Source organism: Suricata suricatta, chromosome 11 (assembly GCF_006229205.1).
Source record: "Suricata suricatta isolate VVHF042 chromosome 11, meerkat_22Aug2017_6uvM2_HiC, whole genome shotgun sequence".
In the NCBI taxonomy this organism is placed as follows: Eukaryota; Metazoa; Chordata; class Mammalia; order Carnivora; family Herpestidae; genus Suricata; species Suricata suricatta.
Window position 1 is genome coordinate 54723262 of NC_043710.1, and position 25841 is coordinate 54749102.

At 34.9% G+C, this 25841-nt stretch overlaps 1 protein-coding gene, 1 non-coding gene and 1 pseudogene across 3 annotated transcripts in view; 2 read left to right on the forward strand and 1 right to left on the reverse strand.

Annotated features, from left to right (window-relative positions):
• FCHSD2 (FCH and double SH3 domains 2) overlaps positions 1-25841 on the reverse strand; it is a 269715-nt gene that overhangs the window by 224720 nt on the left and 19154 nt on the right. The window lies entirely within an intron of this gene.
• Positions 683-812, forward strand: LOC115272904. The gene has a single exon (XR_003900550.1). It is a non-coding gene; the product is annotated as a small nucleolar RNA SNORA33 (small nucleolar RNA).
• On the forward strand, positions 17966-18123 carry LOC115272946 (annotated as a pseudogene).

The following is a 25841-nucleotide window of genomic DNA, read 5'->3' on the forward strand; positions in this document are numbered from 1 at the left end:
GTAGAAAGTATCAATACTCCATTACCTTTTGTGACTGAATTATTATTCCACTCCACTGTAAAAATACAAGTATTATTATACTCCACTGTATGGATATACCACAATTTGTTTATCCATTCTTCTACTGATGGATTTGGGTTGTTTCAGATCTTACCTATTATGAATAATGTTGCTATAAACATTTGTTTATAGGTTTGTATGTAAAGATGTTTTAAGTTCTCTTAGGTATACACCTAGGAGTAGAACTGCTGGGTCATATGGTAAGTCTATGTTTAACTTTCTGAAGAACATTCAAACTACTTTGCATAATGGCTATACCATTTTACATTCCCACTGCATGTTTTTAAAATTTAATAGTTAAAACAAACTACACCTTCAAAAATTATATTACATTCATTCCGAAAAATCCTATACAGCCACTGAAAAGAATGTAGTAGCGTTTTATAGGTACTGATATGGAGACATATCCTAAATTCATGCAATAAATACTTACTGACTGGCTATCATGGACCAGATACTGTATAGGTAATGAGGATCTAGCAGTAAATAAGACAGATCAATATAACAAACAGTAAAAAAAAATTATTAGGCAAAGAGTAATTTAATGATAAATGGAATAAAGTACTATGAAATACTACGAAGAAAGCTACACTATATTATCCACTATTTTTTCAAAGCTTTAAAGCCGGCCAATGAATCTGCTTAGCTGAAAGTGTTTCTGCAGAAATGTAAATCATGCTGGCAATAGTAATGCCATGTTACGAGCCTTAAAGACACTGAAGTCCTTAAGGTCCCTGAAAATGACTACAAGAGAAAAAAATAATAAATAAATAAAATAAATAAATAAAAGCTTTAGAAGAGTGTGTAAAGCAAGCTCTCATCTTATCTTTAAGACATGTTAATGCATATATCTTTACATAATATAGACTCACAAATACCTAGAAAATATAATAGGGGAAAAGACACTCAAAGGATATATTCCAGAGTTTTATTGTTAAGGGAAGGGGGCATGAGACTCTTATTTTCTACTCTGATTCTATGTTTGTTCCAATAATAATCTATTACTTCTATAATGAGAAAAAATTAAATATATAAAATCTCTAATTTTCAATCAACTCATATATGAAAAAATACATAAATTCCATACCATAGAAAGGAGTAAGAATAAATCCCTGTAATAGTTATTTCTTAATAAAACCCAATATTCTAAATAATTTTCCTAAAACAAATCTGATCAAGCTACTCTACTAATATTTCTAAAAGAGCTCCTCATCACTCCCAGGGTAAAACTCTAAATTCCCTTAACATAACAGAAAAGGCTTTATGTGACTTTATCTCTGTAAACTCCCCCATTTACATCCCAGACCTCAGCTAAAGTTCTTAAAAGGAACAGTGGGCTCATGCTCATACTCTAGCAAATATACTCCCTTCTACTTGGAATTCCCTTCCCCCATTATTTGGCTTAATTCTTCTCATCCTTCAAAACTTGGCTTAAGGCTGACCTCCTCTAAGGAGGAGGAGGAATTCCTTCTTGAATTCCACTTGTGATTTGGATACCCTTTCTCCAAGGTCCTCCAGCATGTTGTAACAAAGCACCTGATTCAAGTATTTTACGTGTGAATTGACTACAGAGTTTCCTGAGAGCAATGAGTGTGTTTAGTATTTATAAGTGTAGCACAGTGCCTGAAAGCTATAGAAGTGTATTCAATAGATGTTTGCTGAATGAATGGATAGAAACTAAATAATCAGGTTTCAGGCTCTTCACGAGTTTGAATTAAATAGTTCAAGTAGGTTATTTCCTGGGACAGGTAGAACCAAGATGACAATCTATATCCACATGCACCAGTTAAAAAATTCTCGACCTTGGACAGACTATATCAGCAAACACAACTATTTTGTATACATGAATTTTAAAAACCAAGGAGGGTATATGAGTGTACAGTAAAAGGATTTACTTTGCCCCAAGAAAGGTCTGGCCTTTGCGCTTGAATTCTGGGGAGTAATCTCTAAACCTCTGGAATGTCATGTCTGATAACAGTGTTTTTGTTTACCTGGAGGCCTTAGGCCATGCCTTGTCTATGATAGCAACATGACTTATTGAGAGTGTTATGGGGGAGAGGGGGTTCCTAACACACGGTATCAGCGCAACCTCTGCAGGAGATGGAAATTAAGGTCAGCCACATGGGCGGTTAATCATATCCTGGTGACCAAAAGTACCCCTCCCGTTGGCTGATTGTAAAGTATACCCTTTCACTATAAAAAAAAAAAATCCCACAAACTTCACTTAACTTTCAATGAGTTCTATGAGTCCTTCTACTGAATTATCAAATCTAAGGGTGGTCCTGGGGCCCCCTGATCTTGGAAGTCATGTCAGAACTGTGGGTAATCTTAGAGACCTCCAAACTTGCAGTTGGTGTCAAAAGTGAGAGTTGTCTTGGGGATTCCCTAACTCAATAATTCAATACCAGGATAAGCAGGACACCTAAGAATGTTCAGGGGTACCAGAGTGGCTCAGTCAGTTAAGCGGCCGACTTCGGCTCAGGTCATCATCTCTTGGTTTGTGAGTTCGAGCCCCACATCGGGCTCTGTGCTGACAGCTCAGAGCCTGGAGCCTCCTTTGGATTCTGCGTCTCCCTCTCTCTCTACCCCTCTCCCATTCATGCTCTGTTTGTCTCTCAAAAATAAATTAAAAATGGTAAAAAAAAAAAAATTTTTTTTTAAATGTTGAAAGTATTCATGGTGGTAACGGAAATGGGAAATTAATAACCATAATGATGAATGTTAAAAATACAGATAAATACACATACCAAATGGCTAAAACTTAAAAGACTGATAACTATAAATATTAGTGGAAAGATAGAGCAATAAAACTCTAATATATTGATGGTGGGAATGAAAAATAATACAACCACTGTGGGAAATGGTTTTTCTTATATAATTATGCACACATCTATCTTGACACAGCAATTCTAATAGTGGGTATTTACAAAGAGAAATAAAAATACACGTTCCTAAAAACACTTAAAAGAAATAGTTTTAGCACCTTTATTCATGAACAGACAAAAACAGGAAGCAGTCCAGGTGTCTATCACTGGGATAATAGATCAACGGTGATATATATTCAAAATATATAAAGAACTTTTAAAACTCAACACCCAAAAAATGAGTAATCCAGTTAAAAATGGGCAGACAACATGAATAGATAGCTTTCCAAAGAAGACATACAGATGGCCAACAGACATGAAAAGATGCTCAACATCACTAATCATCAGGGAAATAAAAATCAAAACTACAATGAGAAAGCACCACCTCACACCTGTCAAAATAGCTAAAAACAACAACGGAAGAAACAACAGATGTTGGTGAGGATGTGGAGAAAGGGGAACTCTCTTGCACTGCTGTAGGAATGCAAACGAGCAGCCACTCTGGAAAACAGTATAGAAGTTCCTCAAAAGTTAAAAAAGGAGCGCCTGAGTGATTCAGTTGGTTAAGCACTGGATTCTTGATTTTGGCTCAGACGGTCATCTCACGTGGTTGAGATCGAGCCCTGCGTTGGGCTCTGCAATGAGAATGGATCCTGCTTGGGATTCCCTTTTTCCCTCTCTCTGCCCCATCCTTGCTTATGCACACGTGTGTGCTCACTCTCTCACTCTCAAAATAAAGGTTTTTTTTTTTAAGTTAAAAATAGAACTACCCTACAATCCAGCAATTGCACTACTATTTTACCCAAAGAATATAAAAATACTAATTCAAAGAGATACATGCACCCAATGTTTATAGGAGCATTATCCACAATAGCCAAACTATGGAAGTGGCCCAAGTGCCCATCAACTGATGATAAGAAACATGTGATAAATATACACACATAATTGAATATTACTCAGCCATAATAAAGAATGAAATCTTGCTATTTGCAATGACATGGAATTATGGAGTATTATGATCAGTGAAAATAAGTCAGTCAGAGAAAGATAAATACCACATGATCTCACTCATCTGTGGAATTTTAAGAAACAAGGCAAATGAGTAAAGGAGGAAAAAAAAAGGCAAACCAAGATACAGACTCTACACTATAGAGGACAAACTGATGGTTGCCAGAGGGGATGTGGGGGGGAATGGATTAAAAAAGTGATGGAGACTAAGAAGTACCCTTGCTGTCAGGGGCACTGGGTGCTGTACGAAGTGCTGAATCACTGTACTGCATACTTGAAACTAATATTACATTGTATGTTAACTAGCTGGAATTTAAATAAAAAAATTTTTAAAGATTATTTTTGATGGTGATATATTCTTAAAATAGAAAAAAACTGAGTATTAAAAACAAATGCACTATAAGATGACTACCACATTTTACTATTCTGAGTTAGTTCACCTCTGTTATTTTTGTAAATAATACTGTTTAACTAGAACTAATATTAGGATATAAAAAATGATTTTTTAGCATGGACAGCAAACTGGGGTAAGTGCTTATATAACTAGCATATTGGTAATTCTTTCATTAAAAACCCTTTATAATTTTGTTCTGGAATACAATGGCTATTTTTAGGGGTATTATTACAGCAAATATGGTAATAACATTAAAATGATGACATGAAAATACACAAAAAAAATCTAAACAAAGCAAGCAGAATAAAGAACTGAAGTATTAAAGTCTGGCACAGGGGAAATTATTTGGCTCCTAATAAAAATAGTCACCAACATTCATTGTGTATCTTCTGAATTTCAGGTATTCTACTAAACAGGCACTGGAAATATAAAGATGAATAAGACATAGAATCTCCTCGCAAGGGATCCATTAAGACAAGGTATAAATGGATGATGCCAAGATTCACAAAAGCTATCGTCATAAGATGAAAAGTAGAAAGGTTCTTATTTCTTATTAATTAGGCAACATTAGGCAAGTTAATTCTCCTGACTGTGCTTCAGTTTCCTATTAGTTAAATGGGAATAAAAAGAACACCTACCTCATAGAATTACTATGAGATTGAAATGTACATATTTGTAAGGCACTTAGAACAGACTTGGCACATACTAAATGTTAGAAAAGTCTTTGTTAAATAAGTGCAAATACATTCTACAGTTTATAATTATGAAATTTAACCCAGTTTAAATATTTTGACTAAATGAACATGCAAAGCATTAACAAAAAATACATTTTAAGTAACTCTGGTCTTCATGACAGAGCAAAGTGAAAAATCTCCTTAACTCCCCTCAGAAGTTACTTAAAAGCAATAAAGAATAAAAAACATAAATGCAAATATCATCTCCAATAAAACTAGGAAACAAATGAAATACAAGTGAAAGATAAAGCCAAAAGAGAGACAAACTGGAGAAAGAGGGTGAATATAAGACCCGAGGCTCCAAAACTAAAGGTGGGGGAGGTGCGTACATTTCTTCAAGAGTACTTCCTGAGGTAAAATTTAAACCACATTTGCAACAACAAATACAGGGGACGTGGGCTGGGGAAAGAGCTTTGTTGTTCACAGTTGAAGAAGTAGAAGAGACAGTACTAAATTAGGAATCATACAAACAAGCCACACTAGCAGAAATTAGGTTGCTGGTGTGGCAAAAAGACAGACAGCCGGCACTATCAATAGTCCTAAGCAGCCAATCGTCTCTGGCAAAGGAGAAATAAAATAAATTCATCCACACAACCCTGATTGTAAAGAAAATTACTGTAGGTTTGGAAGACCATAGCTACCCTGAGATACCTATATAAAGTAGTACAGGGAAAACCCTCTTCATTCAAAAAATAACCCAAATATGCAATTTTTTAAAAAAGGAAAAACAGTAGCCAAAAGACACTCATGAAAAAATGCTGCCATCGGGATGAAATATGTAACCGATATTTCAAATGAACTTTTAAAACTTACATAATAATTTAAAAACTAATAAAGCAAATACCATTTCCAGATCAAATTACAATGTTCAAACGCCAACAAAATAGCAGTGGAGAAAGTGGGTATTCTCTCTTGTTCCTGATCTTAGGGGGAAAGATCTGTCTTTTGACACTGAGTACAGCTGACCCTTGAACAACAAAAGCAGTCAAAAATCCATGTCTCACTTTTGACTCCCAAGCCTACTGGGATTACCAAGGATATGAAAAGAAGGGGTGCCTGGCTGGCTCAGTCAGTAGAGCATGTGACTCTTGATCTTGGGATTTTGAGTTCGAGCCCCACATTTGATGTGGAGATTACTTTAAAAAAAACAAAAGGAGGGGCACCTGGGTGGCTCATTCGGTTGAGCAACCGACTTCAGCTCAGGTCATGACCTCACAGTTGGTGTGTTTGAGTGCCGTGTTGGCCTCTGTGCTGGCAGCTCAGAGCCTGAGGCCTGCTTCTGATTCTGTGTCCCTCTCTCTCTCTGCCCTGCCCCTGCTTATGATCTCTGTCTCTCAAAAATAAATAAATGTTAAAAAAAATTTTAATAAAAAATAAATAGAAAGAATATGAAAAGACAACAGAATGGGAAAATTATAGGCAAATCATGTATTTGATAAGGGCTTAATATCCAAAATAAAGAACTCTTTAAAATCTATAGCAAAGAGACCAATAGCCCAGTTTTAAAAAGGCAAAAGTACAGTCAGTGGCTCAATCAGTTGGTGTCTTACTCTTTTTTTTTTTAATGTTATTTATTCTTGAGAGAGAGAGAGAAAATGTGAGCAGCAGAGAGGCAGAGAGAGAGGGAAACACAGAATCCAAAGACAGGCTTCAGGCTCTGAACTGTCAGCACAGATCCCGATGTGAGACTCAAACCCGTGAACAGTGAGATCATGACCTGAGCCAAAATTGAACACAACCGACTGAGCCACTAAGGTGCCCCAGTTGGAGTCTTACCCTTGATTTCAGCTCAGGTCATGGTCTTGTGGTTCATGGGATCAAGCCCCATATCAGGTTCTGAGCTGAAAGTGCAGAGCCTGCTTGAGATACTCTCTCTTTCTCTCAGCCCCTCCCTCTTCTCATGCTCTCTCTCAAGATAAATAAAATTTCAAAAATTTTACATTAAAAAGGCAAAAGTATTAAATATACACTTTTCCAAAGAAAATATACAAATGGTCAATAAGCACATGAAAGCGTATGAAAAGATGTTCAACATCCATTAGTCACTAGGAAAATACAAATCAAAACCACCATAAGTTATTACTTCACATGCACTAGAATGGTTATAACACAAAAGCAAAAGAACAAATGCTGGCCAGGATGTGGAGAAGTAAGAGTCCTCATTCACTGCGGATGAGAATGTAAAATCGTGCACCTGCTGGAAAACAACTTGGCACATCCTCACAAGAGTTAAACACAGAATTACTATATGATGTAACAATTTCACTCTTCAGTATATACTCAAAAGTGAAAAATTAAAAGCTCATAGACAAAAGTTCATAGCAGTATTATCCATAATAGGCAAAAAGTGGAAATAACCCAAATGTCCATCAACAGATCAATGAATATACAAAATGTGGTATATCCATAAAATAAATTTTATTTAGCCAGAGAGTAATAAATACTGAGACATATTACAACATGGATGAACCTCAAAAACACTTGGTAAGTGAAAAAAGCCAACCACAGGCCACTGTATTTATAGGTTCTCCAGAGAAATGCAACCAATATGATGTGTATACGTATAAAAAGAGATTTATTTTAATGTATTGCCTCACATGATTATGGAGGTTGGCAAATCTAAAATCTGCAAGGTGGGATAATAGGCTGGAGACCCAGAGAAAAGCCAGTGCTGCAATTTAAGTCAAAGGTCATCAAGCTGGAGACCCACAAAGGAGCTACTTTCAGGTCCAACAGCTACCTGCTGCAGAATTCTCTCTTACTTGGGAAGAAAGGCAGTCTTTTGTTCTATTCAGACCTTCAGCTGATTAGATGAAGCCACCCATATGATGGTGGAGCAATCTGCTTTACTCAAAGTCTACTGATTTAAATGTCAGCCTCAAACAAAAAGATTTCAGAGAAATATTCACAATGATTGACACATGTGTGGACACTATGGCCCAGCCACATTGACATATAAATTAAATATTACAGCCACATACTAAATGATTCCATTTATATGAAATGTTGAGAGAAGGCAAATCCATAGAAATAAAAAGCAGATTAATCACAGTCACAAGCTTAGGGGATTGAGTGAAATGGTAAGTGACAGCTTATTTGTATGGGGTTTCTTTTGGGGATAATAAAAATGTTCTGGAATTAGTGATAACACTTGTACTGGAAGCCACCTAACTGTATACTTTAAAATGTTGTAAAAATAAGCATAACTTTCTGTTATGTTAATTTTACTTCAATGTTATTTGTTTTATAAAGTTTATTTTTCTTTATTTCGAGAGAGAAGAAGCAAGGGAGGGGCAGAGAGAGATGTAGACCGAATCAATCAGCACAGAGCCAGATGTAGAGCTCAAACACACAAACGAGATCACGACCTGAGCTGAAGTTAAGAGTCGGACGCTTCATAGACTGAGCTACCAAGGTGCCCCAATTCTACTTCAATTTTAGTTAAAAAAAAATAACTTATTGATGTTTCCTGTGAATAAGATGTGGGCCCAAAGTTAAGAGTGAACATCTGCATATAAACTGTCAAGTACCACTGAAAAGTGCCATTGGTGGGTCAATGTGCCTTAAAAACAGATACTAGAGGTAAACCACTGAATCCCTAAGGGCTACAAAAGCATTATGCAAATAACCAGAAAAAAGAAAAATAAATGATCTCAGAAATGCAAAGTGAGCCATGGAAGATCCATGGGAAGTATAAAGAAACCTCAGAAGTGCTCCAAAAAATCTGACAATCTAGATGAAATAGACAAATTCCTTCAAGAACAGAAATGACCAAAAATAGAAAATTCAAGAAGTCGTACAACAATTTAAAAAGTGGAATTTGCGGGGCGCTGAAGTTAAGTGTCCAACTTTGGCTCAGGTCATGATTTCATGGTTCATTAATTCCAGCCCCACTTTGGGCTCGCTGTTGTCAGTGTGGAGCCTGCTTCAGATCCTCTATCTCCCTCTCTCTGCCTCTCCCTTGCTCTTTCTCTCTCTCTATCTCAAAAATTAATAAATGTTAAAAAAAAATTTTAATAAATAAAAAGTGTAATTTGTAAAAATAAAAACTCCTGGCCCAAATGACTTCACTGGTTAATTCTACAAAACATTTAAGAAATAAAATCATCATGCATTAAATTCTTCCAGAAAGTAGAGAAGAAAGAGAACACTTCCCAACTCATTTTATGAAGCCAACATTAACCTACACCAAAACTAAAAAGCACCAGAAACAAACATTCTATACCTAATATTCCATAGAGAGGCACATTAGCCAATGTATATTTGTATATGCATATATATACACACACACACAATTATACTTAAATATATATAAGCCAATCAAATCCAGCATTATAGAAAAAGGATAATACATAAACATAATGACCACATCAGGTTTATCTGAGGAATGCAACCATGGTTTTCCACAACCAGAAATTCTTCAATATAACTCACCACAGAATAAAGGAGAAAAGTCATATTATCATTTCTATAAATGCAGAAAAAATACTTAACAAAATTCAATACCAGTAATTTAACCAAGAAAGTGAAAGCTGTGAACACCAAAAACTGTAAGACATTAATGAAAGAAATTTAAGATGACAAAAATAAATGGAAAGCTATCTTGTGATCATCATGCACTAGAAGAACTAATATTGCTAAAATGTCCACACTATCCAAAGCCAATAGATTCAATGGAATCGCTGCCAAAATTCCAATGGCATTTTCCACAAAAATAGAAAAAAAAATCATCAAATTACATTGAATAGCCAGAGCAATTCTGAGAAAGGAAAAAAAAAAAACTGGAGGCATTACACTTACTGATTTCAATCTATATTACAAAGCTAAAGTAATCCAAACAGTAGGGTACTGGCATAAAAAAAAAAAAAACAACCATGGGGCACCTGGGTAGCTCAGTTGGTTAAGCGTCTGTTTTCAGCTCAGGTCATGAACTCGCAGTCAGTGGGTTCAAGCCCTGTATCAGGCTCTGAGCTGATAGCTGGGAGACTGGAGCCTACTTCCGAATCTATGTCTCCCTCTCTCTCTCTGCCCCTCCCCTGCTCATTCTCTGTCTCTGTCTCTCAAATATAAACATTAAAAAATTGGAAAGAAAAACACATGGGGGTGCCTGGGTGGCTGAGTCGATTAAGTATCCACCTTTGGCTCAGGTCATGATCTCACGCTTCAGAAGTTTAAGCCCCATATAAGGCTCTGTGCTGACAGCTCAGAGCCTGGATGCTGCTTCAGATTCTTGGTGCCCCTCTCTCTCTCTCTCTCTCTCTCTCTCTCTCTCTCTCTCTCTCTCTCTCTCTGCCTCTTCCCTGCTCGCACTCTGTCTTTCAAAAAAAAAACTTAAATATAAAATAAAATAAAGACACATAGACCAATACAACAAAATAGAGAACCCAGAAACAAATCCATGTATATACAGTCAACAAATATTTGACAAGGGAGCCAAGAATACTCAATGGAGAAAGGAAAGTGTCTTCAAAAAATGGTACTGAGAACACTAACTAACCACATATAAAAGGATGAAATTGGACCCCTATTTTACACCACTCATAAAAATTAACTCGAAATAGATTAAAGACTTAACTGTAAGACCTGAAACCAAAAAATCTTAGAAGAAAAAATAAAGTAAAAAAGCTCCTTGATATTGGTCTTGGCAATAATTTTTTGTAAATGATACAATCGCCACTTCAGATAGCTGTGAAATTAGGTGATTAACTAGTTGTTACATAACCTTCTAATTTCTGTATAAGTCTAATTACATGAAACAGAAGTTGGGGTTTTGATTTTTTACTTTGCTTTTCTGTTTGGAGTGTAATTGTAACTACTGTAGTGTAAATGATGGAAAATAATTGCGTATGTTAAAAAAATAAACAAACAGAAAAAAAATAAATTAAAAAAAAAAGCACCAGCAACAAAAGCAAAGATAAACAAGTTTTACTTAATCATACTTAAAAAATTCTGAATGGCAAAAGAAATCAACAAAATAAAAAGGCAACCTACAAGAATGAAAGAAAATATTTACAAGCCAAATATTTGATAAGGTGTTACTATCCAAAATACATAAGGAACTCATATAACCCAACAGGAAAAAAAAATAATCCAATTAAAAAGGGGAAGAGGACAACGGTTTTCTAAAGAAGACATACAAATGGCCAACAGATACATGAAAAGATACTCAACATCACTAATCATCAAGGAAATGTAAATTAAAACCATAATGAGATATTACTTCCACCTGTTAGAATGGCAATTATCAAAAAGAAAAGAAATAAGTGTTGGCCAATGTGGAGAAAACGTAACCCTTAGGCACTGTTTGGTGGGAATGCAAACTGGTACAGCCACTATGGAATACAGTATGGAGATTTCTCAAAAAATTAAAAGTAGAACTGCCATATGGTTCAGTAATCTCACTTCTGGGTTTGTATCTAAAAGAAAGGAAATCAGTATCTTGAAGAGATATCTATACCCCTGAATTCAATGTAACATTATTCACAGTAACCAAAACATAGAAACAACCTAAGTGTCAACTGACAGAAAAATGGATTTTTAAAAATGTGGTCTGTGTGTGTGCGCGCGCGCATGTGTGTATACACACATACACAAATATATACACATACACAATGAAACCAAAAAAAAAAGGGAATCTAGCCATTTGCAAGATAGACAGAACTTGAGGGCATTACACTTAGTGAAACAAGTTAGAGAAGACAAATGCTGTATGATCTCACTTATAAATGGAATCTAAAAAAGCTAAAAATCACAGAAACATAATAGTTATGGCTAGAGGGTGGGGGAAATGGGGAGATGGTGGTCAAAGGGTACAAATCGATTATAAGATGAGTAAGTTCTGGAATATATCGTATAGTTCTAAATGTACATCAGAGTGACTACAGTTAATAATTTTAGATTATATATTAAAAGTTGCTAGAAGAATAGACCTTAAATGTTCTTAACACACACACACACACAAAGTTAATTATGTGATATGATGGATGCATTAACTAACCTATAGTGGTAATTATTTTGCAATATAGCCATGTATTGAATCATTCCATTGTATACCTTAAATTTCTACAGTGTAATATATGTCAATTATATCTCAATATAGTTGTAAAAAAATGAAATTCAACACCATGCCTTAAACAAAAACAGTTAAGAAACTAGGAATAAAAAGAAACTTCCAGGGTGCCTGGGTGGCTGAGTAGGTTAAGGATCTGAATCCTGACCTTGGCTCAGACCATGATCTCATTGCTCTTAAGATCAAGCCCTGCAATGGACTCTGCACTGACCGCATGGAACCTGTTTGGGATTCTCTCTCTTCCTCTCTCTCTGTTCCTTCCCTGTTCATGCACAAGCATAAATAAACTTAAAAAAAAAAAAAAAAAAACCTCCCTACACTCAAGGGCATCTATGAAAACTCTACAGCTAAAATAGTATGTGCAGTCTCAATGATTTTGACCTAAGATTAGGAAGAAAGCAAAGAGATAGAAAGTAAGGATGTCCACTCTCACACTTCCATTCACTAATTTGTACAATACAAAAGGACAAAAAAGCAAGAAAAGGAATGAGGGATAAAAATTGGAAAGGAAAAAGTCAAAATATCTTTTTCTTTCAGATGACATGATCATGCACAGGGAAAATATTAAGGAATCTACAGAAAGGCTATTAAACCAGTAAATTTAGCTAGGTTACAGGATATAACCCAATATTCAATATTAATTTCACTTCCATATCAGCAATGAACAGGAAGAAAGTGAATTTTTTCAATGCTCCATTTACAACAGCATCAAAAAATAAAATACTTATGGATAAATTTAACAAAAGATTTGGACACTGAAAAATGAAAACACTGTGAAGGAATATTAAATATATTAAATAATAAAAAATGGAAAGATATCCTATGTTGATGGACTGAAAGGCTTTATGTTATTAAAATGACAATTCTACTGAAATTGAAAAACAGATTCAATGCAGTTCCAATTAAAATCCTAGCAGGACTTTTGAAGAAATTGACAAGTTATTAAATAATAAACTTTATATTGAAAACAAAATCTAAAATAGCTAAAACAACTCTGAAAAAGAACAAGATGAGAAGATTTACATTACTTAATTTCAAGACTTAAAATAAGGCTATAGTTATCAAAACAATGTGGTAGTGGCATGAGGAAAAACAAATAGCTCAGTCAATCAAAAAAGTATCCGTGAAAGCACGCACACACACGCACACGCACACATGCACACGCACACACACACACACACACACACACACACACACACCTCAAGTGATTTTCGACAAAGATGCAAAAGTTAATTCAATGTGGAAAAGACAGTTTTTCAACAAATGGTGATGTAACAATGAACCTGAAATGGATCATGACACTAAATGTTAGGCAGAGCACAAAAAAGCAAAAGCCATAAAAGAAAATTATGATAAAAGAGATTTCACCCAAATTTAAACCTTTTACTCTTTGAAAGACACAGTTAAGAAAATGATAAAGCAAGCCAAAGACTATGAGGAAAATTTATCTTATAAAGGGTTTTTATAAAGAACTCTTACAGTTCAACATTAAGAAGTCAAACAATCCAATTTTTAAATATAGGCCTTTTGTGAATCGGCATTTCACAAAAGAAACTATCTAAATGGTCAACAATAAGGAAAAGATGTTTAATATCATTAGTAATTAGGGAAATGCAAATTAAAATGATACCACCAAATATCCCCCTGGAATTACTGAAGAGTACTAACAATATCAAGTGTGGATGAGAATATGGACCAACTGGAATGCTCATACACTGCTGTCAGGATACCAAATGGTGACGCTACTTTGAAAACATCTTGGCTGTTTCTTATCAAGTGCATACACATGTATTAAATAAAGGATCCAGCAATCACACTCTTAGGTATTTACCCAAGAGAAATGAAAACATGTTCATACAAATACTTGATCACAAATATCACAGCAGCCAAAAATGTAAACAGTTTGTAACAGCCAAAGTCTGTAAACAATAAAATGCCCATCCACTGGTGAATGGATAATCAAACTGCAGTATACCCTTACTATGGAAAACTACTGAGCAATAAAAAAGGAATAAAATATTAATATATGCAATAATATGTATGAATCTCAAAAAAACTGCACTGAATACTAATTACACTGAATAAAAGAGGTTAAACACAAAAGTACCTACTGTATGATTCCATTTATATGGAATTCTAGGAAAAACACAAATATAATGACAGAAAGTAGATCATAGCTATCTGTGGCTGGGGCATCAAAGGGAATAAGAAAACATTTTAAGCTAATGAAAATGTTCCATACTTTGAGCGTGGTGGTGATAATTCAATTATATCCAGTACTCAAAAAATCAAACTATGTACACTTTAAAATTATTTTTACCATAGGTAAATTATACCTCAATAAAGTTGAAATTAAATAAAACATAATAAAAGTAGTAAATAAAAACTAAGTAACATCACTTTAGAATCTGCAAAAGACTGACATAAAAAAAATTTTGGTTTATCATTTCTGAAAAGTCAACGTTCTTCCATTGTTACAATATTTGATTAGAATTAGTTTAGAATCATTGCCTGAATCTCTATGCTGGACCAAGTATCTGTCTGCTACATTCCCAAAGTGTATATCTGTCTTACTGCTAACTACATTACAGTGAAAATATCTGTGTGTAATGGTAAATAAAATATATCACTCAGAGAAAGACAAATACCATGTGATTTCCACTAATATGTGGAATTTAAGAAACAAAACAAATGAGCAAAGGGAAAAAAGAGAGAGACAGAGACAAACCAAGAAACAGATGCTTAACTAGAGAGAACAAATGAGGGTTACCAAAGGGAAGGTGGGTGGGGAAATGGGTGAAACAGGTGAAGCGGATTAAAGGGTGCACTTGTCACGATGAGCACAGGGTAATGTATGAAAATGTTAAATCTATATTATACTATGCTAACAGCATATGTTTTATATATTAATATATGATACTATACTATATACATCAAGCTATACTGTATACCTAAAATTTATACAATATTGTATGTTAACTTTATTGTAATTAAAATTTAAAAATAAATAAAATAGGAAATATATACAGAAAAAAGAAAATATCTACATTTGTGTCTATGTTTCTTATATACCTTTGTACCCCCAGGCATTAAGTTCAATGCTTGGGACACAGATGCTCAATTAAACTGAAATGAATCTATATAAAACCTACACATACACTATAGACACATATACTCTTCAAGAAAAAAGTTAAGAAATGCCAGAAAAAGAAAAGGAGCTTGTTAACATCAGCTTTCTTTATATTACTTTAAAGTATATGCAGGGGCGGCTGGGTGGCTGAGTGGGTTGAGCGTCCGACTTCAGCTCAGGTCATGATCTCGCGGTTCATGCGTTCGAGTCCAGTGTCAGGCTCTGTGCTGACAGCTCAGAGGGCTCTGTGCTGACAGCTCAGAGCCTGGAGCCTGTCTTCAGATTCTGTGTCTCCCTCTTCTCTCTGTCCCTTCCCTGCTCACACTGTCTCTATCTCTCTCTCAAAAAATAAATAAAACATTAAAACAATTTTAAGTGTATGCAAATTTATTTGATATTCATAAAATCTAATTAGAACAGGACACATTAATTGACATGCTATTGCTCTAAGAACCCCATGAATCAAGCAAATCCTCCTGCAGAGGTTGGTAAAAGCCTTTAAAAGTTCCCCTCGTTAAGGAATCCTTTAGTTTTGTAACATCTGAAACAAGGTGCCCAATGTTCCAGTAAATACTACCAGTGCAAATGCTAAGGCAAAAAATATCAAAAAATGTTTTCTGTTATTAAACTCTTTTCACAGCTCCAGAGGACACAACAGTCACACTTTTCCACTATGCACAGAGCTAATCTTAAATACAGGCTATAATACGGGACCCTGGACTGACTCAGTCTGGGGAGCATAAGATTCTTGATCTTGTGAGTTCGCGCCGCATATTGGGTATAGAGATTACTTAAAAAATAAATTAAAAATGAAAATAAATGCAGGCTATAATATAGGCACTAGTAGCTGCACTGCAATTCCAGTCCTGGTTACTTGGCCTGCCATTTGGCATTAGAGAAAAACCCACTGCATACTTTATACCTAGTACAATTAAATAACACACAACATATTACAACTTCACTCTACATCTCCTAATAAGAAAGGCTATACAAACTTACTAATGTAAAGCAAGAGAGCTAGAATACTAAACAGTGAAATTCTAATATAGTTTCATTAAATTTCCATAGAATACATTTATTTAAAAGCAGGCCAGCAATGGACTGAGCCACAGAGAATGACATGCAGCAACAATAATGCCTGTTAGTATACCAAGCATTTGAAGATTTTCAAAATCCTTTCCCATCTTAATCCATCTGCCCTTCACAACTCTATGAAACCAGAAAAGGTTACTTCCACTCCATAAATGAGGAAAGTTACAGACCACAGCAATTAAAAAAACACAAAATTGCTAGTAAGTAGTTCTGGTTAGGTTGAGGGAGAAACTGGGGAAAGAACCTACAACCACCTTTATCTAAGACTTTTTCCGTGATAAATAATATAAAAATTGGTGATAAAAATGAAGCCAAAGATAAAGAGAATAAGAACAATAAACATAATCAATTTTACATTTTCTCCATATTTTATTGGCTTTCCTTCCACTGTCTACAATATAACCTCATATAAGACATCACCATGCCTCACTAATCTCACTTCCCTGGGAAAGACCTCAGAAACAAAAATACAGTAGGGAAGTAGAAAGAGAACAAGTCAGAAGTCAGAGGTCCTAAAGTTTTCTAATCCTGGCCTTAGATAAGTACCTTCATCTGTTTGAGCAACAATTTTTACATCTGTAAAATCACATATATCTTGCTAGGCTGTTATGAAGATTAAGTGAAATAAATGGATATAAAAGCACTTTGGGAAGTATAAAGAATTCAATTAATGTTTAATATTAGGCTACAAACATATGGTACATAAATTCATAATAGATGTCTTACAGAATTGTGTTAATAAAATCCAAATTTTAATTATTTACAAATTTTACATAATCACATATACAATCGCTTTAAAAAAATTTGCTGAGGGGTGCTTGGGTGGCCCAGTCAGTGGAGTGTCTGACCTTGGCTCAAGTCATGATCTCATGGTTTGTGGGTTCGAGCCCCCCGTTGGGATCTTTACTATCAGTGCAAAGCCTGTTTTGGACTTCTGTCTCACTCTCATTCTCTCTCTCTCAAAATTAAACATAAATTTTTTTAATTAAAGGATTTTTGTTGAATAGACTATTCCAGAGTTAACAATAGTTTTTAAATCTGTTAAGTCCAAATGAAGAAAATGCACTGTATGACAGGACTCTTAAATATGACAAGGTATCTGGTAAAATAAGTACCTGTAAAGTTAGCTAGTAAAAGTAAGGCTTTGATCTTCACAGGACTCTCTAAAAGCTGATATTTGCATCCAAAGACTTCCAGAACTACTTAAAAATCATAAAACCAGAGAACTGAGAAACATTAGAAATCATGTAGAGAACACCTTTGATTCACAGAAAAAGTGACTGAAGCCAGAAAGAAAGAATTTTACACAATTTTGAAAGTTCCTTTACTGGGCCTCAGTGTGTATGGAAGGGAAGGATATCAAAAACAAAATGAAGCAAGAATTTCTTCCAGTGAGGGCCTAAGTGTGCATTCCTCTCATCAAAGAATCCTTGAGTACAATGACAAGAAACAGCTATAGGAAGTTACTGAATTTCTGCAGAATTAAAAAATTTGTAGCTAGAATACTACAATTCCAATCATAACATTGCCTAAGAATTTCACATTTTGACAGAGATAGAAGAATCATATCCTACAGGGTTATTAAACCTGTTTATTTATAAATAAATATTGTGGATCGCTTCTCTGGCTTTTAGCTGAGATCAAGTGTGGTATCTGTTCTTATCAATTTAATAAATATTGTGGAAAATTTTAAAACTACCACTGGATATCCAGAACTCTGAACTTCTTATAGTCTAGTTCATAGATCTTTTACTATTTACTGGAAAATCTGTATTCTTTATTTTTAAGTAGGCTTCATGCCCAGTGTGGAGCCAATGCAGGGCCTGAACTCATGACCCTGAGATCAAAACCTGAGCTGAGATCAAGAGTCGGACACTTAACTAATTGAGCCACTCAGGCACCATTAGAAACTCTGCATTTTTTTTTAATTTTTATATTTATTATTTTTGAGAGAGTGAGTGGGGAATGGGAGGGGGGCAGGGGGAGGGTTGCAGATAGAGAATCCGAGGCAGGCTCTGTGCTGACAGCAAAGAGCTCGATGCAAGGCTTTAAGTCATGAACTGTGAGATCATGACCTGGGCTGAAGTTGGACACTTAACCAACTAAGCCACCCAGGGAACGCTGGAAAATCTGTATTCTTTAAAGTACTTGGTAATATTTCCCTAAAATTAAAACTTTATATATTCAAATACACACCTAATTTAAGAAGTTTTCTTTGTTCAACATTGGTTTACACAGGTCACATAAAACTGATAAGAGCAAAGATGCAAACTGAGAATGGTGTCTCCAGATACCACTTTTTAAAATACAGTAAGAAAGCAACATGTATTTATCAGTGATCATCCCTGGATGACAGGACTATGGAGTTATTTTAACCTTCTATGAACATTTTTCAACACAGAAGTACAACTAAAAATATAAACCAACATCCATGTAGTTACCACAAATGTTAAACTTCTATTTTATTTGCTTCAGATATATTTCAGAGAAATGTTAAGTGCACAGCACACAAGGGTCCACCAGTTCTAGTACTGATCTGCCTTCTCTTCTAAAAGGCAACCAATATACCATGTGCTTCCTACCCAACTTTCTATACTTTAAATACACAGGTTTCTACCAACAACACATAGTATTTTGTCATTCTGCAACTTGGGTCTTTCCAATGAACATTAATACTATGAGATCTACCCAAGAGATGTATTTCTTTCAACTGCTGCATTATATTTCATCATACATTTATACCACTATTCATTTACTCAGCCATCCCCCTAATAAGCACTTTAAGTTGTTACCAATATTTTGCATTTAAATAACAATGTTTAGCCTTTACATAAAATATGCATATAATAAACTTATATATACATTATGTGAGTTGTGACAAACATATACACCTGTGTAATTCAAATGTCTATCAAGATAGAGACTAATAGAACCATCCCAGAAAGTTCCCTTCCCCGACAATTCCCTCCCTTTATCTGCAGAGGAAACCACTGTATTGACTTCGTTTCCACCAAAAATTAGTTTTGCCTATTCTTTTTTTTTCTATTTTTGAGAGAGAGAGACAGCGCGAGCTCAGGAGGGGCAGAGAGAGACACACACAGAATCCAAAGCAGCCTCCAGGCTCTGTCAGCATAGAGCCCAACATGGGGCTCCAACTCACAAACCAAAAGATCATGACCCCCGCCAAAGTCAGACACTTAACCAACTGAGCCACCCAAGTGCCCCAATTTTGCCTATTCTAATACTTAATGTAAATGAAATCATAACATTTGTCTCTTTTTTATGTGGTTTCTTTTACTCAGAATGTTTCCCTTGTCCAGTATATCCATAATTCACTCTTTGTTATTACTGATTAATTTAAAAATGTAAAGGTTTATATGTAGCAAATATAAAGGTTTTGTCTTTTATTTGGGGGATGGTATTGATCTCTTCATTACTGAGTTCCATTTTCACTGCACTGTGATCAAAGAATATAATAGAATCTTTCTTTTACTCAGAATGTTTCCCTTGTCCAGTATATCCATAATTCACTCTTTTTTATTACGGATTAATTTAAAAATGTAAAGGTTTATATGTAGCATATATAAAGGTTTTGTCTTTTATTTGGGTGGTACTGATCTCTTCATTACTGATTTCCATTTCCACTGCATTGTGATCAAAGAGTATGATAACAGAATAATGATGTCTGCAAACTTTTACTGAACCCTTACCATGTGGTAAGGCACTGTTCTTAACTCTAACCCTCACAATAACTCTGAGGAGTCATAACAACTCTATTATCACTTCCATTTTACAGATGAGAAAACTGAAGCACAGGAGATTAGGTGACTCATCTAAATCATATAGGTAGGGTAGAAGCAGAATTTGGCTCTTGAGCCCTGTTAACCATGTATTACATAAAATGGTATCATTTCCATGGAATTTGTTGAGAATTTTTATAAATAATTACATAATATAGCTTTGTAACTGAAAAACATATTAACCATATTAAATATAGAATTCCATATATATGTAATAACTTTATTAATTATGGAATCCAAATCTTGTATAGATTTTTAGTACAGATTTTTATTTGAGATTAAAATCTCCCACTATTACTACAGATTTGTCAATTTCTCCCTACAATTTTATAATTTGTACTCTTTTATGCTTGTGTGATCTACCAGGTGGATTATTCCATTTATCTTTAGGTATCATTTTCCATATTAATAAGACTTCAATGCCACTTCATCTAATAAGGGAATATCATTTCTCCTTTTAAAATTATTTTTTTAAGATTTTTTAAAGCAATCTGTACAATCCATGTGGAGCTCGAACCTACAACCTTAAGATCAAGAATTGCATGCCCTATTGACTGAGTCTTCTTTTTTGAAGTATTTTCTAACATATTTTACTGCTTTATTTTCCATTTTCAGTATCATTAGGTTTTTTACACATCATTAGGTTTTTACATGCCTGGTATGTAAGTATATATCAAGCTACATATTAAATATTTAATTAAAAAGAAGCAAAATTAAAAAACAAACAAGTTAGGGAGGAGAGGAGTATTTGAAATAGACAAAGCAAACTGCCTAAAATATAAAAAACTTTCAACATCCAAACAGAAAATTCAACTATGGACATGCTATGGGCTGAATGTTTATGTCCTTCTAAAATTCATATACTGGAATCTTAATGTCCAACTGATTGTATTAGTAGATGGGCCTTTAGAAGGCATTAAGTCATGAGGATGGAACCCTCCTCATATATGCACTAGTGCCCATATAAAAGAGGCTCCAGAGAGATCCCTAACTCCTTCAGCCATCTGATAACACAGCAAGAACGTACCAGCTATGACCAGGAAAAAGACCCTCAAGAGAGAACACAACTACGCTGGCACCTTGATCTTGGGACTTAGCCTCCAGAACTATGATCAATAAATTTCTACTGTTTATAGCTACCTAGTCTGTGGAAATTTGTTATAGCAGCTCAAATAGATGAGAATGGGACAAATGATTAACAAAATATGTAAAATAGTCAAATAAAAAAAATCCAATCTTGCTAATAACCAAAGAAATCCAAATTTAAACAATAACACTACTGCCTATTAGAATGCACAATACCAGAAGACTATTAGAATAATGGTATCACATGCTGCGGCCATGTCTGGAAATAAGTACCTACACAGACAGGGCTGGGGTATGCAATATGGCAGCAAGTATAAGCAACTACTTAAACATTATATAACATTTGACCTATCAACTCTACGTCTAGAAATGCATCCTAAAAAGACAATTACACAAATATGCAAGGATGTGAATAAGAACAACAACGAGTATGTTACATTAAAAATTAGGTACTATAGTGTAGTATAAGCTCTTTAGATAAAGGAAAATAAGACTTGAGTTGAATAACAATGGAGTCTTTATTTAAAAAAATTTTTTAAGTTGATTTGGTTAACAATGTCTCATTCGATAACAAATATTCTTTCAGCATCTATGTACCAGGCTGTGAAATATACAAAGAGGAAAGACAGTCTTGCTCTCAGTCTGGAAGGGAAAATGTAATCACATACACATACACACATACATGATTAACATACAATATAATGAATGCTCTAACAGGACATTATAGGATCACATATGCAGAGTGAAAAACACACGCTCCCAACAAAAGCTAAACGGGCACCTCCTCAAACCAATGTGTTGTTGTTATTCAATGTCTGTTTAGAAAATAGGCAGAATGTGGCCAAAAGGAGGAAGGGCAATGAATAAAGGCCGTAAATTGCAGAGCTCAGCACACACACACGCACCAAGAAAATTCTCCAGTTCTGCTTATTTTCCTCACATTTTTCCCAGAAGGAAGTTCTGGTAAATGCAATTTTTCCCCCATCTCATACTTCAAGTACTGTTCTGTTATGCCCCACTTAAGCTAGGCAGTTTATTATTTCAACTCTACACAGAGGAAGGATACCAAAAAAGGAATAAGAAAAGAAAGGGTACAGAAAAGGTTTCCCAGATTAAAGTATTCTAAACATAAAATTTTAATAAAATATTTAAAAATTTAAAAATGTGATCTTGGACAAGTTAGTGAATCTTTTTGGGCTTAGGTTCCCTCACCTAAATGAAGTAAATAATAATACCTACTGTCAAGTTGCTGAGAATTTTTTTTAAGTTTATTTATTTTCAGAGAGAGAGACTGGGGGAGGATGAAAGGCGGGGGGGGGGGGGGGGGGGGAGAGAATCCCAAGCAAGCCCCACACAGTCAGCGCACAGCCCAACGCGAGGCTCCATCTCATGAACCAGAAGATCATGACCTGGGCTGAAGTCAGACACTTAACTGATTGAGCCACCCACTCGCCCCTCAAGTTGCTGAGACTGAGCACCTGGATTGCTCAGTCGGTTGAGCATCTGACTTCAGCTCAGGTCATGATCTCGCAGTCTAGGAATTCGAGCCCCGCATCAGGCTCTGTGCTGACAGTTGGAGGCCTGGAGCCTGCTTCAGATTCTGTGTTTTCCTCTCTCTCTGCAACTCCCCCACTTGCACTGTCTCTGTCTCTCTCTATCAAAAATAAACATTAAAAAGTTTTTTTTAAAGTTGCTAAGATTTAAATAAAATAAAAGATGTTTAAGTATTTTATAAACAGAAAACCAATGTGTAAAGGTTAAAACAATAGTCTTAAAGCATTGACAATTAAGGACCAAGAAATGTCTATATCTTTAGATACCCTGTGTGGGTGTGTAGATGGGGGTGATGTACAAAAATACTCACTATAGTATTATCTAAAGTAAAATTCTGGAAACAAATATTCAACAGTGGGTTATTAGTTAAGTACTGTGTAAGCAAAAAATAAAACACCACTCTAAATAATAGTTATTATAACAGTAGCCCTCAAGCTTTAGCATATATGAGAATGGGACTTGTTACAGATTTTTCAGTCTCACTCCCAGAATTTGTGATTCAACAGGTTTGTGATAAAACCCAAGAAATTGCACTTCTAACAAATTTCCAGTTGGTACTGATACTAATAGTCCAGGCAACACAATTTGAAAATCAGAGAATTATAAAAGTACTCATCTTTCCTTATCCCACCAAAAACAAAAGAATAATCAATTTATGTATTTATAGTTTTTTAATTATGCACATGAAAAAGGAGAAAAACACCTAAGAACAAGCCAAACTACTATTCTCTTATTTGCCCAACACAGTTGCATTAAAAGTAAAATACACTTGAGGGGCGCCTGGGTGGCTCAGCTGGTTGAGTCTAACGTATAACTTCAGCTCAGGTCACGATCTCACGGTTCGTGATTTCAAGCCCCGTGTCAGGCTCTTTGCTAACAAATCAGAGCTTGGAGCCTACTTCGGATTCTTCCCCCCCCCCCTCTCTGCCCCTCCCCTCTTCTGTCTCTCTCTCTCTCTCTCAAAAATAAACATCGAAAAACATTTTTAAGTAATAAAACTTGAAAAGTTACTTCACTGACATTTTCAACCTACAAAGAATCCACTGTCAATTTTTCACGGTTGATTATCCAATTGATTATTTTATATATCTTAGAAATCTACCTCTCCTGCAGTATCTATTTGCCAAAGAAATATTTCCTGGAATGCCTCAGTTAAGGAAGAAAATCTGAAATGCATATTAAACTGATACCTCCTAGAACATCAGTTCTCATCCTTACTTACAAATGAGAATCACCAACTATGCTTTTAAAAATGCATGTGCGCAGGCCTCTCTCCAAATCTACCAACTCTGAATCTCAAGAGAACGACCTAAGCCATCTGCAGAGTTGTAAAGTACACAGGTGACTTACTTCTACAATGCATTTCTTGGTACCTACCTTTAATTAAAGCTATGTTTAATTCTGAGAAGTCAAAATATTTCAAAGAAGACAATGTTATCACATTGTGCTGATAATATTCAGGAATCTGAAAAAGCTCTATGATCTTCCTTATCACATAACCATCCTTCCCTCTCCCACCCCACTTCCCGACATCACGAAAGATCAGACTGACCAAATGCAGTTTATTAAATAGAGTTTCTTTTACTCTAGCTGCTTTTTCTCAGTAACCGAGTTCTTTTAATTGGGCATCTTTGAACTTCCTTGCCTTTCAGTCTTGATACATTATAAATAAAGAAAAATAATGTCCTCAAATTGAGTTATCTGGAAAGAGATAATTTTATCACAGAGAAACTGAAGTCAAGTTTGTCATAAATAGGCCCTAAGATAAAGAGAGTTATCAGACATCTTCCAAAGCTTTTTATCATAGCATCCTTTAAGGAGTATTTAGGTCAAGTTACTAAAAATTACATGATGGTAGATGATTACCATGTCCTCTCATTTTTCAAAAGTATTGATATTATGGCACGTACACACACACCTGGGGGAGAAGAGGTTAAAACCCCAACTAAAACTGTATTATCAAGTTTAAAAAAATTACTTTCCATTAAGATTAGTCAATATTTACCAAGTTGCCAAAGTCATCTTGTCAGGAGATCTGTAATCAAGTTCACCTTTGAACACCATGACTTTAAAAGTTTTTATCTATGATATATCATGTTTAAGACCCAATTTAGGATGCCAAGTTTTCTTTGCCAGGAAAAAAGTCAGAGACATTTATTAGTCAGATAATCTTTTATTAAAGTGGAACATACATTCCTTTGAGATCCTGGCAGAAAACATATCAAACATTTAAAAAAAAAATTTTTTTTTTTTAGTGCTTTTTATTTATTTTTGAGAGACAGAGAGAGACAGCTAGAGCAGGGGAGGGTCAGAGAGAGAGGGAGATACAGAATCCGAAACAGGCTCCAGGCTCTGAGCTAGCTGTCAGCACAGAGCCCGATGCAGGGCTCGAACCCACGAACCGCGAGATCTGACCTGAGCCGAAGCCGGATGCTTAACCGACTGAGCCACCCAGGCACCCCTCAAACATTTTAATCAAATAAAAATTTTTGCTATTTCTATAGAAAGCAAATAAAAGTTAACACATAATTTTTTACTATATTACTTGTCTTTAAACATCTTTACTGCAAGAAACATCTTATTCTTTGTACTTGAACTGCACTGTACATTTAAAAGACACATCATAAAACTTTCACAGCCTTCTGCCTGGCAGAATTACATAAAAATAAACTCTGAGGTCTTTTTTCTTGCTTTCTCTTTCTTTACAATGTTACTGATGTATAATATATAGGAGGTTTAAAGACTTAATTTTAATCCATGTGTACTAATATATTAAGACTAGACCTAGAGCAATGACAAAAGACACCACACTAATAAAACATGCACTGTCAAAGCCATTTTTTAAATTTTAACAAAGTATTATAATTTGTTACTATTATTCTTTATTTTTTTTATAAACTATGGAACTCTGAAAATCTGATATTTTTCTGAAAGAAAATTTAGGACGACTATGTCTCTTTAGAAAAATATCTGTCCTCATCTATATAGCTATATAAAATGAAGCAGTGTAATCAACTGACAGGAATTTACTTTTTAGGTAAGAAACATTT